Source organism: Rhinolophus sinicus, linkage group LG01 (genome assembly GCF_036562045.2).
Source record: "Rhinolophus sinicus isolate RSC01 linkage group LG01, ASM3656204v1, whole genome shotgun sequence".
Taxonomy (NCBI): domain Eukaryota; kingdom Metazoa; phylum Chordata; class Mammalia; order Chiroptera; family Rhinolophidae; genus Rhinolophus; species Rhinolophus sinicus.
The window spans coordinates 188,908,164-188,921,092 of NC_133751.1; the positions used below are offsets into that span (position 1 = coordinate 188,908,164).

The window sequence follows — 12,929 nt, forward strand, 5'->3', positions numbered from 1 at the left end:
GCCATTCAATTAGATTCCTCAGTGAGGGCTCTCTTCCTGGATTGCAGATAGACTCTGTGTCTTCCACTGGTGGAGAGAGAAAGAAGAAGCAAGCTCTCTGGTGTCTCCTCTTATAAGTACACTAATCTTAAACCTAATTACCTTTCAAAGGCCCCATCTCCAAATATCATCACATGGGGGGTTATAGCTTAAATATGTAAACTGGAAGGGGGGGACACAGTTCAGTCTATAACATCCATTATAATTTATTTTATAGAATCATAGGCTCTTACACTAGAATGGAATGTAGGGGGGATTTCATTGAACTTTTCACTCAAAAGTGGGTATCCTGGCTATAAGATTCCTGAGAAATGATGGTGTTATTTTATATTTAACTTATCAGTCCTTAGGCATAGAAAGTTTAATAGCACAGAAGATGTTTTTCAAATGGTATGTTTATCTCTTAGGATGAGAACAATCCTGAGGACAAACAAATTTTAAGTCTTAATACTAACAATAATAGTAAGCTAATAATAATAAGTTAATAATATTAAGTTAATAATATTAACTTACATTTTTCTTACAATGTGCCAGGCATAGTTCCAAGCAATTTCCAAATGGTCACACTTTTAATCTTCATTCTAATCCTATAATGTAAATGTTATTAAGTATCCTCATTTTACAAATGAAGAAACTGAGGCACAGAAAGTTTAAATAACTTGTTCAAGGTCACATGGTTAGTAAATGGTGGAACTGGGGTTTGAAATCTAGCCATCTGGCTCCCAAGTCTATACTCTTAAACATTATATAAAGGAAACAATTTCCAGAGCTTCCACTTTTATGTTCTTCCATCTCATGTGCCATTGCTCCTTTATTTTTTCATAAGGTTTCTTTGATCTCTAGGCCAAATGAGATTCCAAAAATAACAATTTTAATTTTCAAATCGAGGGCATGATTTCTAAATGGACCAAGTTATTTTTGTGAACCCTACATAAAATTCAGGAACAGAACTTTGGGAAGGAACTTCCAGATGGCAGTAAATGTTCACAGTTCAGTAATTAAGCCTTTTGAGAATGTTACTCTGTGATGGAGCCACTGCCTGATTAACTGTACAATATCAATGATATCAAATGGCACTACTTTAGTTCTGTCAAAATTTAGAGAAATCGGACATGCTGACACTGAGAGTCTGTGTAGTGTGCTAATGAGGTGCCAAGTGTCGTAAAGTGCCACGGGGGTGGGGGACACCCTTGCTTTCAAACTAAAGATGTGTTTTTTAATTCATGTTAGAGTATGCTTTATTAAACACACAGATACATATCCTTCTCCTGTTTGAAATCAACAGCCTAATCTTTTTTCAGTTTTTATGAATGAAGTTCAAGTGATATAAGCCCAACTTGTAGTAGAAAATAAATATAGCTTTTATTTTTGATTAAGAATGATTATCTATCTACGAAATTAGGCCCTGATACCTTTTGTTTCCTCATTCTTGTGAAGAGTGGTTCTCAGAAAGTTAACTTTAACTTTCCAGAAGTTAAAAGTTTGACTCGCCTAATTTTACAGTGACAGACACTTGTCTGGTCATTAAGGACAAATCCAGGCTATTTAAATAGCAAAGCTGGAGTTGTTAAGTGACAGGATCTTTCAACAAAGTTTGGCTTTCTTTAAAAGAAAGGCATGCCCTTTTCATAAAAATTAGAAGAGACTTTATTATAAATACAATATCATCAAATGTAAGAGCTTAGGGTTTCATCAATAAAGTAATAAGAGTAGTTAAAAGGCACAGGCCACTCAGTTTTGATTTTTCCATCATTACTTTAATGCAGTGTTTAAATATTTTAATTTTTCTGCCTGTGTCCTGAAGTAGACAAAAGGAACTCTTCATTATGACTTAGAGAGATGCATGAATATCCTTAATAAGCACCCTACCATGGAAAATTCGTTCCCTTTCATATATTCGGTGATCATCTCTTTCTGAACAACTACCATATCTGTACTTCTTGACCTCCTTTTTACCTTCTTTCATGCATTTCCAGTTACTTTCTGGGTATTGCACTTCAGAAATCCCAGCACCCTCTGGAACTCAAATGTCTAAAACCCAGTCCATCAGTTTTTGCAGCCCCCTCCCTACTGGTCATCTCCCTGCCTTTCCTTTCAGTCAGGAGAATACCATTTTGCAAGCCCCCAAAGTTGAAAACTCAGAGTCTTCCTTATTTCTTTTTTTGGCTTACCCCACTCTTTTTACATTTTTTATTTTACAGATTTAGAACCATTTATTGAACCTTTGGGACTCATTGGACACAAACACAAACAAAAGCTTTACTTTTCTTGAATCACTGCTTTCATTCAAGAGTCAAAACTTTGTCGTCCCTTAAGGAGAAGATTCCATTCTCCTGGAGTTCCCTGTACTGCCATTGGCCAAAAAGTTCTCCTTTTCCAGAACTCTTCATCTCCTGTGTTTTTCCTCTCTGGCTAATCTCTGCTGATCTTTCTTCTTAGGTACCAGTACGATGGATTAAACCTTGCGTCTATGTTTTCAGCTCACAGGAAATTTAGGCAGACCTGCAATGAAAAATGGTAGAGTAGCTGGATGATACATTACCTTCTTGTCTTTGTCCTGTTATCATTTTCAATTTTATATTTCTCTTGGTGCTGGTAGGCTTAGGTTATAACAAAAAATTTATTGGCTGAACCGGATGATGTTACTCTCCACTTCAGGCATGACTTTCAATTTTTTTAATGAATGATTTTCTTGGAGTTCCTCTCTTATTTGTCTTTGGGAAAGGAAGCACCACTCCCATCACATTGTCTTATTCCACCTATGGTGGGCTGGAGGGGGGTTGGGCTGGGTAAATAAAAATTATGGCACTTCACTCCTCCTGTGTTTTCTGTTTATATAGAAAGTAAAGCAGGGTACAGTTGGGATGATAGAGGGGAGAGAATAGCTGGTTTAGCTACCTCTTATCTCCAAAATGGATATCTAGCTCCTATTATTTTCTCAACTATTTGCTACTTTTTTTAGAGAGTGAGGTTACTTAATGCTTCTTTGTCCTAAACTTTGGATTTTAGTTCTGGGGCAGCAGAGAGGGTCCTACTTAAGATGCAGTCACAAGTCACGAACTGTCTTGATTATTTCCTTCAAAGTATTCTTCACATTCATGTTAGCAGTTATTGTGCAAATGTGTGTGAGAGGATTCATGAGGAATAAGATTTTATTTAAGAACTCTCAGATGTCTTAGAATATATGTTTCAAATAAGAGATTTAGCCAATCTAAATCTCTACTGTCTTCTAGGTAATTCTACCTACTTAGCTTTGTCACTTCAAGATCCCATTATACCCTTTGAAATCAGGAAGTACAGTCCAGTGATGGTGTTTCTCACCAACTTCCCTGGCCTACAGGGATAAGATTTTACAGTGCCATTCAAGAATGTCAGTAGCCTCTCCTCATGCATTTCTCAATGTTTTATAAAAGGGAGTATACTCTGGGACTTCCTGTGAGAAATCATAGGGAGGTGGGTGTGCAGGACACAAATAATATATACAATTTGACATTATTATCTTCCTAAACTTTTGATTATTTTGTCTACATTATGCAAGGGAAATCTGTAAATCTTACCTTCATTAGCCATAATCCATTACTAAATCCAAGTTTCCGTTAAGCAAACACAATTTTAGATTAAATTTATACATTAAACTCAGAATTTCTGATGAGTACATCGTATTGATAACTTTGGTCAGATCCAAATGTCTATTGGGTCTAATATTGTTAGGATTCATATGCCTCAGAAATATGTCAATATAAATCAGCAAAATCTCACAGTTCATTGAGTATGGTCAGACTTCGCACTTTCCCCTGGGGTATGCTTCTTGGATTGGACTCTGGTTATAGGTCTGAAATCAATGAAAGTTATTGAAAGGTGTTGAGAAGAATAAGCTTTACTTTGCAAAGTAGCTGCGTTAGTGAGGTGGTTACAGGGTTCTCATTCAAGGAAACGATTATCTTCTCAGATAGTAGAGAAACAAGTGCTTCTGCTGGCAAGGGAGGTACAGGGAGATTTGACAGCTCCAAGTTCTCATGTTGTCTCAGTATACCCAGATGTGCTCATTCCATGTTTTAAGGTGCATTCATTCCCCATCAAATTCCAACTTTCGTACAAAAAATTTGGCAGGGCTATGAATCCAAGTTACATTTTAACACTGTAAAATACTCACTTAATTGTGGAATCTAAGTTCCAGCCATTTCTGCTCTATATCCACCTAAGTTATCATTCAAGACACACTTCTTAACAAAGGGAGAGTCAAGGACTCTTGCTGAGAGAACTATGTACTGAGATGGAAATTGAACTAAGTGAAAAAGAATGAAATGCAAGGAGCAATGTTGGGCAAAGCAATTGGTGAAAACTAAAGCAAATCAAACTAAATACTGAGTGTTAAAAAGAGTCTAATTTGGGGGATATTTCACAGCAAAGAAGAGCTAAAATATTAGCTGTGACAGATTTAATGATTATTCAACCCATATTCACTTACTCTTCACCTTTCACCTGCATGAGAGGAATATACTTCTCCACCTCACTAATGGTGGGCTTGGACTTGGAACTTGCTTTGGTCAATGGGATGCTAGCAGATGTGATAAGAAAAAAGGCTTGAAATATGCGTATCTGTTGCTCTTGTTCTTATTGTCCTGCTTTTTGCAATGAGAAGAGTTTTCACGGAAGATGAGATACACCTGGAGCAGATATGGATCCAATGCCTATTTTGGATCCAATGTTCAGTCCAGCCTCACTCAGCCATACGCAGATGACCCAGACACATGAGTGAGAACTGATTTCTCATTGTTGAATGCTCCTGGATTTTGTAGTTGTTAGTTAAGCAGCAATACATAACTGATTCATTAGATACTAACTGGTAGATTAGAAGTAAAAGCAGGGAAAATTGGATTTAAAACATTCTAAGTTCCTTGAATTGTTTGAGAGAAGAGGTATTGGTTAACATATTTGACATTATTATTTATTTTTTTGAAAATGTAATATAGGGATATTGTACAAAATTCAAAATGTAAAAAAGGTATTCAGTGAAAAGTATTTTCCTTCCCAAACTTATTTCACATATGCCTATTTTTTCTCTTCAGAGGCAGCCACTGCTACCAGTTTCTTAGGTATACTTCCAGAGATATTGTATACATAGTCATTCATTTGCATATACGTTTATGAAAAAATAGTAACATATTATAAACACACAACCATTGCTTGTTTTTTTTAAATTAAACTGAATAATTGTTCTGTGTCAGTCCATATAGGAATGTCTAATTAAAAAACAAACAAACACGTTTAACCTATTGTTTGAAATAAATAACTTATTTAATTAGCCCCCTCTGTATAACAATTACCTTTATAATTTGCTAATCAGGTAAGTGTGTTATATGAAGGGTAATCACTAAGAGTGTTATAATAGAATGTATAACTTCTAAACTAGTTAAGAAAAAATAGGAAGAAAGAAAAATCATCTGTCCATTAAAACGCTGGAAGAATGGAAAGAAAGAATTAAAGAAAATGCATGGTAGATGGAAAATTCAAATAATACGGTAGAAGCAAATCCAAATTTTCTGTGTATCAGCACCATAATGTGTATTGGTAAAACTTGCTAGTTAAAAGACAGAGAGTCACAATGAAATTTTTTGAAAGCCCAACTATACATTGCACAAAACATTCACTTAAAACACTCTGCATGATTGACTATATAGAGATAGAAAAAGAAATATCACAAAATAATTATCAAAAGTAATCTGGCATAAGTATTAGTACAAGAGAAAATAAACCCTAAAGAAACAAATATTAGTGTTAATTGGGTAGATATTTAAAGTTTCAATTCACCAGAAAGATAAAGCATTTCTGAGTCTATAGGCATATAACAACATTGTCTCAAAATGTGTAAAGTAAAAATGGACAGAATTATAAGAAGAAATTGACAAATCTTTATCATATCTGTATAATTTAACACCTTGTTCAAAAGTCAATAAATTCATGCTAAGCAAAGAGTTGTAATGGTAAAGAAAATTTTAGTAACAAATTTAAAAACTCAATCTATTGGTAAAATATAAACTCTCAAAACTAACAGGAAATGTACATTTTATTCAATCACACGTGGATTATTTATAAAAATTATTCACCTACTAGGCTCAGAGGAAATCTCTATAAATAATAAGAAATTGACATGTAGATCACATTTTCAGACCAAAATGCAATTAATTTATAAAATAAATAAGGAAAGAAAGCTCCTATTCCTATGTTGGCAAAGTAGAAAATTAAATTCTAAACAATTATTGGTCAAAAAATAAACAATAATGTAAATTATGAATTTAGAACTGGATATCAGTGAATGCATTATATTAAAAATTTGTAGGGCACAGTTATAGAAGTTCTTAAACATTTTTAGCTTTTTATATATATCTAAGGGAAAACAAGAAAGATAGAAAAAATAATGAGGTAAGCATTGAACTTAGGAAGTTAGAGTAGGAACAACAGAATAAAAGCAAAGTAGAAAATAATAAGCAAAGCATAGATTAATGAAATAAAATATAAACAATAAAGAAGATCAATAAAACAACTAATTAAGACTGGCAACATTTATTAAGAACAAAAAGAAAAGGTACAAATAACCAACCATTAGGAATAAAAATGGGACATAACTAGAATAAATTAATGATATATATTCGTTGGTCTATATGAAGGTACAGTTAAAAAATAATTCTGTGTCATATACTAGATTCTTCTATGCTGTACATTTGATTCATACTTCTTTTGAAGCTATGAAGATCTGTCCAGTTCTCTTTAAATGGTACTACATCAGTACCCCTGACAAGCAATCACAGAGGCTTTTTGAACACACAAACATTAGTGCTGTTTTTTGGTATATCTTCAAACACAACTTTAATGTAGTGTAGCTGGGAGGGATTCTATACTGGCCTAGAGATAATTGTTAAAGGATTGGTTTGTGTGTGTGTGCAGATCAGACTTTTACTTTTGGGGTGTATATAATCTTTCATGACTCCATGTTTTCTAGTGTTGAAAGTCTAGTTCATCGACAGCCATTCTCCAAGAATTTTCTTTGCTCTCATTATCTACCTCCATTTTTCCAAAGGCTTATCTTAAAGAATTACATGGTTGGAAGTAAAACAATAAACTAAGTAGTTCATAACTCATCATTGGTTAATATAATAACTCTTCTAAGATTATTTGCATATAAATAAGAGCTAATGGTTTAAAATCAGATAGATTATATTTTAATGGATTTATAGACATCAAATATAGTAAAACAGGCAAAGTATTTTTAAATATATAGGGGTTTTTATGTACTCAGAAATATCATAAAAGTTGTTTTAATTTGAGGCTGGCCTTGCACAAGTGATGTCAGGAAGTTCTACAGTAGTGTTTCTAACTCATTCCAGTCTAGGTTTATGACTTACAAATACATAGAATTGTTCTTAGAAGAAATCATAGATAAAATGAGTATAAATTCATCTACATAACTGAAAAAGAAATAGGTTTAGTCCACATTAGAAGTCAAAACCAGCCTATTTTGGATAATATTTGGCTGGCTGTCATGTGAGGTGGCCTGCTGGGCCTCTAGTCCCGCTCCCCACATAAGTACGCAGGATATGGTGAGGCCAAAAAGGAACACCGATGGAGCCATAGGTAGGGGAATCATACCACTATAGTCTCACTGTTGGCACTATAGTCTCACTGGAGGCTGGAGCCACACGACCTGCAACCTGCTGTCTGCTTTTCTGCCTGCCAAGTGACCAACTCGCTAGCTGCAATCCGCCATGCTAACTGCAATCCACTCTTGCTAGCTCAGCCACCATCTTCTTGCTAGCCCCCATTTTCTGCTAGCATAGCCACAGCAATTATATTAGTGGCCAATGGCTCACTGGTTACAGCTGACGGCCAATTAGCCACAGCGGATGGCCATCCAATCACAGTTGATGGCCATTTACTACCTGAGCCAGCACCTTTCTACGTGAGGCCGAGAGTCTGGAAACTGCACTCCTGGCTCTGTCTCCACGCTGGCTAATGCAGAAAAAGAACAACCAGAACCAGTTAGGGCAAGTCCAGCTGCTAAGTGAGTCACCAGAAGCTACTATGCTAATCTTATTTTGAAATAGCTGATTGTTTTTCGTTCAGGTTTGCTCCAGGGTCAAATAGAGTTTCAGCATTCCAAGAGGAAAGATGGAACTACCTTTGAGTTGTAGAACATTTTGTCTTCATGTCACAGATATTGATGCATATATTCAACTAACTGCTATTTCCTGACAAGAATGTTTCAAGATGATCTTCTCTGTTTACATTTCACATGAAGAAAAGAATACTGTCCTTGAGGAAGGTATTTATTCATTAGGGCAGGTTCCATACCTAACCATTCTGCAAACTCTAAAATTAAAGAACAAGACTAAATATGAAGCAGTTTTTTTTACAGTAGAATAAATTATCAAAAAGTTCATTAGGAGGCCATGAGAAAACTGAAATTAGAACTTGCCTATCTACGCGATGGAATATTCCATTGCTTGAGGATCAGATCCTCCCATTTTAAAAAAAAATCTATAATACATTGCTACTACTTCTGTGTAAACTGAGGAATCTTATATGTTTAAAATGGAAGAAGAATACAACTGCATATTTTTTTAATCACAGGTAACTTTTCTTTTGAGTACTTTGTATCACCCAACCATTGAAAATACACCATCTCATCTGATGCTCATACAACCATTATCATCATCTCCATGTTACAGATGAGGAACATGAGGCTTAAATAGGTGAGAGAGAGGGATTTCTAGTCAAAATGGTGAAGGAAGTAAACGCTGTGCTCGCCTCCTCTCAGGACCACATTAATTACAACTAAACCACAGAGCAACCATCACTGAGAATCGCCTGAAGTCTAGCTGAACTGAAGCCCTACAACTATGGTCATACAGAAGAAGCCACCTTGAGACAGGTAAAAGGGGTAGAGATGTGGAAAGAGCTGGTCTCACACCTGTGTGTGACCATTAGAAACTGGGAGGCATATCTCAGCTGCAGTGGTCCCCCACCCCTGAGGAGTGAGAGGTCCTAGCCCCTTCCCAGTCCAGAGTTTCAGTGCTGGGGAGAGACGTACCCATAACTTCTGGCTGTGAGAACCAGCAGAGATTGTGGCTGAGTGAGACAGAGGGCAGCTGTGTTCCCAGGTGGGCCCACGCACAGATTTACTCACTGATGGACTTAAAGGCCTAAGGCCGGACTTACTTGCTGACAGACTCACTCTCTCTGAGCTCCAACATTGGGGCAGCAGCTGGAAAGGTGCCAGGGACATACAGGGAGAAACTGAGTTATCTAAATTCAGGGTGAGGACTGGAGGGGCAGCTTTCTCCTGGACTGAGGGGCTGGCAGAAGCCATTGTTTCTTTGTTGAGCTCTCCCTTCCCTGTGTGCAGAATCAAGCAGACGCCATATCTTAATCTCCTTCAAACTAGTGATCACCATTCGTCTGCGCTAGTGATTCCCTGGGCCTATGCCCCATCCAACTTTTGGGCACACCCAAGCCACTTCCAGGGCTTTTCTGTATAAACAGGCTGCTTTGGCTCATACTGCAGACTTTGGTAAAATCTCTGTTTCACAAAACACAAACAAGCAGCATCTGGCTTCAGCATGTCCTGTACCTCTGACTGAGCAGCCCAAAGCCTGCAACAGCTGGCCTTGGTTCACTGCTTGACCTCTCAAGGCACCTCTAAGTATAGTGTGGGTGGCAGCCATCTGCGGATTGCTTTGTGGCTCATGCCAGGTGACCCCAGGCAGGGCACAGACTGCAGCTGAACTTGGCCTGCAGTGGGTCCCCTCCCAAGAGGCCTCGTGGCTGACTGACCCAGTAGCCATCTTTGGACTGGGCTGGAGCATCACCTGGCTACCTCTAAGGATGACACATCCAAAGAGCAGAGGGAGCAGGCACCAGAGCCCTGTTAACATGAACCCTGCTCTGTTGGGTCAGCCCCTACACAACAACTCCACCAGTCCACACAGCCAGTTTACACAACCAATCAGCCTGAGGGTCAGTCTCTCCCACTGACCTGCAAACAGCAATCAAGTCTCAACTATAACAGGAGTGCACACACAACACAGACAAGGGACACACCTACAGCATGTGGCTCTGGTGACCAGGGAGATTGCACCACTGGGTCCCACAGGGCACCTACTACATAAGGCCACTCTACTAAGACAGGGAGGCATGGCAGCCCTACATAGAAACAAACACAGGGAGGCACCAAAATGGGGAGACAAAGAAACATGCCCCCAAAAAAGAACGAAGTAAAACTCCAGAAAAAGAACTAAACAAAATGGAGATAAGCAATCTACCAGATGCAGGGTTCCAAACACTGGTTATAAAGATGCTCAATGATTTCAGAGAGAACTTCAACAAAGAGATAGGAAATGTGAAAAAGGAGATAGAAAATACAAAAAAGAACCCATCAGAAATAAAGACTACAATAACTGAAATAAATAATACATTACAAGGAATCAACAGTAGATTAGATGAAACAGAGGATCTTGAATTAGTAATTGAGAAGGTAAGGTAGCAGAAAACACCCAATCAGAAGAGAAAAAAAAAAAAAAAAAATCCAAAAAATGAGGAGAGTATCAGGGGCCTCTTGGACAACATTAAGCATACCAGCAGCATTTTCATCATAGCGGTAGCAGAAGGAGAAGAGAGAACAGGAAATTTTAAAAAATCTACTTGAAGAAATAATGACTGAAAACGTCCGTAACCTGACAAAGGAGATAGACATACAAGCCCAGAAAGTGCAGAGAGTCCCAAACAAGATGAACCCAAAGAGGCCCACACCAAGACACATCAAAATTAAAATATTAAAGGTTAAAGACAAAGAGCATAGGGAATATAGTCAATGATATGGTAAATAACTGTGTATATTGTCAGGTGGGTTCTACACTAGTCAGGGGGATCACTTCTTAAATTATATAAATGTCTGACCACTATGCTGTGCACCTGAAATTAATATAAAATAATATTGAATGTCAACTGTAATTGAAAAATTAAAAAGGTGAAGGGGAATAAGAAGTTCAGATTTTCGGGTATAAAACAAGTAAGTTATGGGGATGTAATGTACAGTATGGGGAATATAGTCAATAATATTGTGTTATCATAGTAAGGAGTTAGATGGTTGCTGGACTTATGGTGATCACTTCTACAGGTATATAAATGTTGAGTAGCTATTGTGTATACCTGCCACTAACTAATATATTATGTTAGCTATATTTTAATTTAAAAAAAAATCTTAAAAAAAAAAAAAAGAAGTGAGAGAGCAGGACTTCCAGAATGATGAGAACAAACTCTCCAGCAAAAAAATTAACTGGTGAAAATTATAAAAAACATTCATTTATACCTCAGGAAATTGTTCTAAGGGCATATAGCAAATGGGGAAGCATTCATTCAAGACAATCTACTATATCTCAGTAAGAACAATGTGAGCCTGTAGCGTTTGAACCATGATTTACCCGATTATTAACTTGGTGTTGTGTAAACTCAATCCCGGTGTGTGCATCTAAGAGAGGTTGCCCTATCTGTCCAGCTCCCTGTCTGGGGCTACAATATCTTTCTGTGAGGAGTAGGCTGCTGGTAGTTCTTATTTCCCCCCAGATCCATGGTATAGACGTAGGTAGGCCTGGGTGTGAGGACTCCCTCACCCACCCAGCTACCATTGGTAAGACAGAAACTCTGCCACAGGCACAACAGACCTAGAATATTGAGGCCCTAATTGTAAGCCTCCCCTCCTCTTCTCCCAGCTCACTCATGGGGTTGAAATTCCATGTTGAGAAGGTCAAGCCAAGAGGACTAGGGGAGGCCACTTCTTGCCCCCATGACCACTTGTAGAATGGGAATCTCACTCCTGGAAAAGCAGACTCCCAACCCCTAGTTCTGGTGCAGTGGCACAGTGGTTCTGCCCAGAGCAAAGTCTGGCCATAGGAGGAAGCGCTCTGTAGCTCTACCTGAGTGGACTGATCTTATATGGAACAGAGAGTGGAGAACTCTATACTTAGGGGTGTTGTTATGAACAGTGGCGATCTCAGTACAGATCACGCAATTAAGAGGAAGCTGGTAGCTCTGATACAAGCAAAACGGCAGAGTAGTCAGAAGTTTAGTAGATAGACCCAGGGAAAGAGGCAGCCAGGACAAGCCCTCCTGGGATCCCACTCAACCTTGGGGTTCAGAAAGGTTGTGCATATAATCTAGGTTGCTTATACTCAGGAATAATCAATCTCAGTTGCTTGGGACTGACGACTCCTTTCTTCCTTTCATTGGTTATTCCTTTCTTTTTTCCATTTTCTCTACTTTTGAATGGAAATGTCAATAACTGTTATCCTATATCTACTCCACCATCGTTCTTTGGGAACAGATAATTTGTTTGCTAGATTCAAAGGTATAGAGATAGGGATGAATTTTGCCCCAAAATGGACGATATCCAGTATCTTAATCACACCTTATTTAAAGGATGAGATTTGTGACTATTGAGAAAGTGATATTTAGATGACGTTTTGGACTTTGAGGTGATGCTTAATGGGTTGTAACTTTCGAGAATGATGGAATGGGGTGAATGTGTTTTGCATATGGAATGTACATAAATCTTTGGGAGACAGATTGGGCAGATTGTGGCAACTTGCATAATGGCCCCCACAAAGATGTCCACATCCTAATTCCTGGAACCTGTTAGTGTTATCTTATATGGCAAAAACAAAAACAAAAACAAAACAACAAAAAACACAAACCTTTGAAGATGTGATTAAACTGAAGATCTGATGGGGAGCTTATCCTGGGTTATCCCAGTGTCATCATAACAGTACTCTTAAGAAGGGAGCAGGAAGCTCTGACAGATGGCTTGGCAAAGGGGACTACAAACTGTACTAAGTGAC

At 37.8% G+C, this 12,929-nt stretch overlaps 1 long non-coding RNA gene across 1 annotated transcript in view; it reads left to right on the forward strand.

The window, feature by feature from the left end:
• Positions 1 to 8,166: 8,166 nt before the first annotated feature.
• Positions 8,167 to 12,929, forward strand: part of LOC109445061 (uncharacterized) — a 47,484-nt gene continuing 42,721 nt past the window's right edge. Inside the window, exons 1-2 of the long non-coding RNA XR_002136991.2 lie at positions 8,167 to 8,359; positions 8,855 to 8,968. This is a non-coding gene — a long non-coding RNA (uncharacterized LOC109445061). The remainder of the gene's footprint in view (positions 8,360 to 8,854; positions 8,969 to 12,929) is intronic.